Below are 7444 nucleotides of genomic sequence, written 5' to 3' on the forward strand. Positions count from 1 at the left end.
CCTGACACTGGAGGCTCACGTCTGTAATTCTAGCTAGTCAGGAGGCTGAGATCTGAGGATCATCTTTCGAAGCTGACCAGGCAGGAAAAATCCATGAAACTTTTATCTCCAGAAAACTACTCAGAAAAAGCCAGAAGTGGCACTCTGGTGCAAATGGTAAAGTGCTAGTCTTGAGCACAAAGAGACTCAGGGTCAGCATCCAGGCCCTGAGTTCAAGCCCCAGGACTGGCAAAAACAAACAAAAAACACAACTATCCTGATACATCTCAAATATAGAGCACACAGAGTGGGAAGGTGAGGCAAAGGAGATGAAAGAGTTGGCTAGAAATAAAATCAAGAACCCTATCTTGAAGAGTTTTCTAGATTGGAAATCAAATTTTATCTGAAGGGCTGGGAATATGGCCTAGTGGCAAGAGAGCTCGCCTCATATACATGAAGCCCTGGGTTTGATTCTCCAGCACCACATATCTAGAAAATGGCCAGAAGTGGCGCTGTGGCTCAAGTGGTAAAGTGCTAGCCTTGAGCAAAAAGGAAGCCAGGGACAGTGCTCAGGCCCTGAGTCCAAGCCCCAGGACTGGCAAAACAAAACAAAAAAAACCAAATTTTATCTGAAAAGGCATTTTAATGGAGTATTTTAAGGAGGGCAGTCGTATAATCAGTGCTTTCTGATCACCCAGGAGATTTCCTAGGGAACAAAGTTGAGTTAACCAGGGTAAAAAGTAGGAAAGCCTTTAGAAGGTGGTTTCAATAAACTAGGAGCAGGCGAGGGGCCAGGTATGGCGACATGTATCACTAATCCCAGCTACTCAGGAGACAAAAGCATGAGAATCATGATGAAGTCAGTCTGCACAAATTTAGAGCAAGAGTGAAACAAAACAAAATCAAGAGCAAAGGGACTCAGGATATGGCTCCTTCCCTCACCCTAACCCAACCTTCACCCCACAAAAAAGACATAAGCTTGGATAATACTGTTAGAGGCCAGGCTGCAGAGGTATTTCTATGGCAGGATGAATGCATGAAGCCCTCAGTTTGATCCTTGATATGGGGTGTGGAGGCCAAGACTGTTTACATCTGTCACTCCTTATCATGTATCACAAGCAAGTAGGCTTTTGAGCAGAGCTGTGTTCCTCCTCTTTCTGTTACTATATCATGTACTTGTGACAATCCATTTTGAAAGAGCAAAGGTTTCTTTTGGCCTGCAGTTTGGGAGGCTCTATCCTATGATTTGTCGGCCCAGTTGGCTTCTGAGCCTGAGCTGAGACAGCATCACAGTGGAGCAAATGGTGGCGCTAACCTGCTCTTCTCATGGTGGGTAGTGGAAAGAAGGAAGAGGAGTGCCCTTGGCAGGTACATCCCAAATAACCCTCATACCCACCTCCCACACCTTATATGTCCCACTATCTCCCATCAGCACCCACCTGAGGAGCAAATATTGACATTAGAAAACTATAGCACTAATCATCAAGTGCATCAACTAAACTCAAATTATGACTTAAAAAAAGTCCTGCCCTGGCTGACAGGAAAGCGAGACAGGAAGGGATGGGAGGGTGGGGGCCAAGAGGGGTCATGGGGAGCTGTGCCCACAAACTTTCTCACCTCCATAAACGGGTCCATCACCCCAGGCGTCATCTCTGGACTATGAGACTATGGTTTAAAGTCAGGAAGACTAAAGAAGAAGAGAAGCGACCCAGGCCTAACCATAAGGCAGTGACAAGGAGGATTAGATGCAAGTTGCCTGCCTTGGGTGCTCTGGATGAAGGTGCACGTTCTTCAGAAAAAGCTTCACTGGCCTGAGCAAGAACTTGCTAAGAAGTCTGTTCTAAGTGCAGAAGAATCATTGATCTTTGACAGCAAGAGAAACTTTTCACCTTTATCCTGTGGAATTCTAAAGGACATTTTTACAACTGGCACAAGTAGTTACAACATCCTACTGCAGAGCAAAGAGGAGAAAAAACATTCCCACAAGCAGTCTTCCTCTACCCACTCCAACCGATGCAGAAAGCCTGGTAAATCACCTAGCTCCTCTTGTAGCAAAGATCCTCGCAGGGTGAAAGAGCCTGTAACAAGTGATGGTACTTGGTACTGCCTGGAGAGGCAGCCTGGTGTTTGTGTCACTGCTTCTGTGTCCAGTCCTGTGAGACTCACGAATTCTATCTCTCTTACAGGAAGCAGTGTAGGACTGCCACCTAAAGCCAAAAATAAGGTCAAGCAGTACCATTCTGTCTCCCTTCCAACGCCAAAGCAGCTGCAGCCTCAGCTGTGTAGAAGCTTCGAAAAAGGAGATGCCTTTTCTGGGAAGAAATTTTGTATATTGACTGCTATAAAGCCAATCAACTTAGAGAAAGAAAAACTGAGGCTCTTCAAGTGGGATTTTACCTACAATCCTCAGTTTGAATATGCCAATTCTGCTCTGTACAATGTGCTAGCCAAGCATGGCAATGCATTTAGCAGGTTTCTCAAACAGTCCATTCATATTATGGAGCTGACTTTACAGAAATATGGAAGCTATGAGAAATTTGAATAAGCCACTGGTGGTAGCTTGCTGTCTAAGCCTCGGATCTGGAGTCATGTTAGGAAGTACATGATGAAGGAGGGCTGCCTGGGAGAGATTGTAGTTCATCTCACTGAGGACCTGCTTTCACAAGCTTCGATGACAAGTAGTCAATGGATGTCCAACTCTGACCATCGATGTTTCAACGGCCCACGAGCACTGGCTGGAAGGAATGCTGAGGCATGAGATAGGCACACATTATTTTCCAGGAATCAACCTTCAGCAGCCATGGGGAAGTTGGGTTGGTTGTTAAAAAAAAACATGAGCTAAAGCCCAACACCCTACTGAGGAGGGACTGGCGAGCGTCCTGTTTAGAAAAGACTCCTTTCTTTGGAGGGCCTCCCTTCTCTACTACACTGTGTATCAAGCCAGCCAGATGTCATTCTGCGAACTCTTCGAAAATAGTGGCAAGTTTGTCAAGGACCCTAACACCCGATGAGATTATTGTGTACGAGCCAAGAGGGGATGGACTGACACTTCCCAGCCCAGGTGCTTCAGTAAAGACCAAGTGTACTTGGACAGAACCCTTCAGATCCTCCGAAACAAGCACTCTATAGACTTCTACCTGTTGATTGCCCTGGGAAAGGTTTCCTATGAAGATGTGGATTGCTTGAATGGACTGGCCGTTACCGACAAAATGCCCGTCCCTCATTTCTTGCAGGACCACGGCCAATACATGGAGCACTTGGAGAAGATCATGGAAGTAAATGAACTGACTGACACAAAACCAAAAGCCCTCATTTAGCGACCTGTGCTCTTGCAGACCCTGCCCAGCCACACTTCATGTGTGCCACCATCGAGGTACAGTTGGTACCACCGATTCATAAAAAAAGAATGACTATTTGCTTGAGTTTTCTCAAGAATGGTCATCAGTATGCAGCTGAAATTTTAAGTTCAGCACAAACATGAACCATTTCCCTCAAATACTTCTATAGACCACAGGGAAAGTGCCTCCTGTCTTCATGTCCAAGTCAGATGCAGTCTTCCTGCTTGCTTTCTGCGAGGCCTTGTGGGGAAATGGGCTGATGAACTTCGGCCTGAGCACCAAGGCTGGCTCCTGCGGGAGCAGCACACTTCCCAGTAGCATGCTGCACACTCCAAGGTTAAATTTTTTTCTCCATAAAAATTGGTAAAAGTTGTTCACCTTTCAAAAATTAGTTTTATGACACTCCAAAAAGCTAGCTACATCCGAGTGTTCTTATTTCTCTTGTATGCTAAAGGCAAATGCAATTTCAAATTTTTTCATTAAGTCTTTCATTTTCTACTTTATTTCACCTCATAGGAACTGATGAGGAAATTGCGCCTGGCTTTGTGTGGAGTTGTTGTGATAAGATCAAGCCAAGGGCCTGGCTCCTGCTTAGAAACAGGCACGTGCTCTGACTCTGAGCTAAACCAGCAGCCCGCTGATAAGTTCTTTTTGGTCCAATGAGATCTTAACTGGACTCTTCATTTACTGAAACCTATTTTAATTTTACCTCTTCACATTTTAAACCAAATGTTTAAGGTTTTTCCTCTGCATTCTTTTACATGAAAGATAAATATAAGTTCCTGAGATACTTATCTACTCAAGTCTAGATGGCTGGGGAAGGAAGGGAAAGGCTACTTACTTGGGGGTAGGTAGCCAGGGAGGAGTAAGCTGAGCAGTCCATGAAATAAACCAGCCTCGTAGTTGTGCTCTGTGTAACTTTATCAACATCTCTCCCTTCATCAACCAGTAACATAATTTGAATTAAAAAATGGAGAATTTGGGGCTGGGGATATAGCCTAGTGGCAAGAGTGCCTGCCTCGGATACACGAGGCCCTAGGTTCGATTCCCCAGCACCACATATACAGAAAACGGCCAGAAGCGGCGCTGTGGCTCAAGTGGCAGAGTGCTAGCCTTGAGCGGGAAGAAGCCAGGGACAGTGCTCAGGCCCTGAGTCCAAGGCCCACGACTGGCCAAAAAAACAAAAACACACAAAAAAAAAAAAATGGAGAATTTTGTTTTGCTTTATCAGCTTTTATATACCTGACTTTCAAATTAGTCCATTTTGGTGTGTACTTGGGTACTTGGAATCAAGTTCTTCATACAAAGTTATTTTAATGACCACACAGAATGCTGTTGTAAACACTCCAATCAAGATAGCAAGACTGTAGCTTCTGCCCAGAGCTACGCAGGTGCTTACCTTTACCTCAGTTCCAGCTCAAATGTGGTGGTAACACTGGTCATGTGTAAAGATGCAGGAAATCTTCTGCAGTCTAGGTGATATGAATTCTTCTTTTATGTGGAAAAGACCTAGAGCAAATAGGATCTGCACTGGCTGCTGGCTGGAGGCTTTTGCAAACCCATGCAGCCTAAAGACCAAGCCTTCTGAGCATTGAACGCCCCACCTTGTGCCTTGCTCACTGCGTGTGTCCACACACTCTTTGCTAGGGACTGTGGTACACAGCAAGTTTCCTACTAGCAGCTCAAGCAGGTATCTCCTCTAGCAGTTGTGGTCTTACAGCTTAGTGTGGTGTTTTCTGCCTTCATCTTAGAACTCATGGAAGGGGGTAGTTAGGACCAAATCCTGGTGGTATATGTGTGCTGTCGTTAAGCCTGAATGCTTGTGCATTCAGCATTTACAGACAGAGCGCTGTTCATCTTCAGGATAATGGAAAATGAAGCGCCTTCATTTACTAGTGGTGGAACAACTTGCAGTGGTTTGATTGTAGTTGATAAGATTTTGGGTATTCTCTTTGATGTGGAAAAGGAACTGCCTCTCCTCTTACTGCTTTGATACAGGGAGAAAAAAAACACCCATGTGTTATGATGATAAAAGAGACCTTAAATTATATTAATTGCCTATAAGATGTTTTAGAAGTTAGAGTAACCAAAGGTACTTTCAGAATGGCAGAAATAAAGAGCTTTAAGCTTGCAAAGTTGAACTCAAAGATTAAATAAGTTCATTCATTCTTTCCTGAAGTGGGTCAGTTCTGTTCTATGAAAGTTTTAATAAATGGAAAGTTATAGCAACAGTACTTAGGTAAAGATCATATGGAATTTACTATCATACACTCTTACTACAGGCTACTGAGTAGGGTTCAGCCACCATAATTCTTTTTTTTTTTTTGCCAGTCCTGGGCCTTGGACTCGGCCTGAGCACTGTCCCTGGCTTCTTTTTGATCAAGGCTAGCACTCTGCCACTTGAGTCACAGCGCCATTTCTGGCCATTTTCTATATATGTGGTGATAGCGAATCAAATCCAGGGCTTCATGTATATAAGATGAGCACTCTTGCCACTAGGCCATATTCCCCAGCCCCAGCCACCATAATTCTAACATAGTTGAATCAAACACTAGGTGGACTGACAGTAATATTAATGTTTGCAAACATAAATCCATAGTCCCCATTTCCTTTTAGTTTTGCATTTGTAAAAGTGCTTAAAGTTGATAATAACTATTTTATATATACCTTCAGGCTTTTTGTGTCTTCTTGTAATAAAATAGGTAAATCCAAAATTCTTAAATAAAATATATGGATATGTATGCACAAAAAAAGTCCTGTCCTGAGGTTCTTAACTCAACTATGGTTCAGGATAAGAGGATCAGTGGGGTGTTCCTCTCTGGTCCCCCTTTCCGTGGCTCTCACTCAAGGACAGGGAACTCAAAAAGGGGAAGATGCAGCTTGATAGAGAGCCAGGTTTCATTGTTGCACATAGTCAACCATCTCTTACCAAGTTTACCCTAAACAGCTGCTAAATATATTCCTGAATGTTCTGGAGCATGAAGGACACCACTGCAAGTTCATTTTTCACCCTGGGTCTGGTGGTCACTACCTTGATTTTAGGATTCCCAAAGCCTTCAAGAGAAATGAAAACAAATTTAGAGGGTCTGCCAGACTAGTCCTAATTATAGCTTCAGCCCCCTCCTCATGTCCACACAGGTTGAGAGGACCTGAGCACATTTGGGCGCCAATGGGTACCAAGGGCTTTTAAAATAGTTTACCACTAGTAAAATCCATCACCTGCCTGGGGGTATATTCTACTGTCTCTTCATAACTACATCATACCACATTTTTATATAGTGCTCGGATATCATTTGCTCAAGGCATAGAGCACTAGCTTTGAGCAAAACGCAGCTCTCTGGGACAGTGCCCAGGCCCTGAGTTCAAGCCCCCAAAACCCACACATACATACCAAAAAATAACAACCACAACAAACTTCAACAACACCATTATAAACAGCTCCAAAACACCCAGGTGAGGCAGTATGATGTATGTGGGAGGAGAAAGGCACTGCTGAAATAAGGCTGGTGGAGCTTTTGATGTTCAGTCTGTAATCTTGTTGTACTTTCTGCATTTAAATAATATCTGGTCTCTAGAGCTCAAGCATTGCTCCCCAGCTGCCCCAGAGTGGAGTGATCTTTATTATCTACTTTAATTTGCCTCCTTGGGGAAGATTTTTTTTCCAGCCAGAAATACTGGGTTGATTAGCCAGCATCATGGAACAGTATATAATTCTCAGAACCAGCTCCCTGGTGAGCCATCCTTAACCACCTCTCCGATGAGTGTAACTGCTTCTTCAATCAGCCCAAATTAGTTCCCACTCTGGGGAGGCAAGTGGCTGTAATTACACATGCCTTTCTCTTCCTCAGTCACCCCTGGAAGGCCAGCTGGGTTTTTCACATCTTTTCCTTCACACAAAATCCAGAATGGCTGCCTATAATTGTATGATTTATGAATGTCCTGCCTCTGCAAAAGTATTTTTTCTATTTTTTTAATGCATGTTTTTGATCAACAGGAGCAAACCTATGAAGAATGAGAAATACTGTTCGTTATCATTTTCTTTCTTAAGAGTAGCATTTAAAAATGTAAAGATGCTATGTCCTATATGGTTTAAATGGATGAACTAGTTGTTTGGGTGAAACAGTTGT

General features: G+C 43.6%; 1 pseudogene; it reads left to right on the forward strand.

Annotated features, from left to right (window-relative positions):
• The first annotated feature begins 1753 nt into the window (after window positions 1–1753).
• Window positions 1754–4285, forward strand: LOC125367565 (annotated as a pseudogene).
• Window positions 4286–7444: the final 3159 nt, after the last annotated feature.

The sequence above is a fragment of the Perognathus longimembris genome, chromosome 19 (genome assembly GCF_023159225.1).
Source record: "Perognathus longimembris pacificus isolate PPM17 chromosome 19, ASM2315922v1, whole genome shotgun sequence".
Taxonomy (NCBI): Eukaryota; Metazoa; Chordata; class Mammalia; order Rodentia; family Heteromyidae; genus Perognathus; species Perognathus longimembris.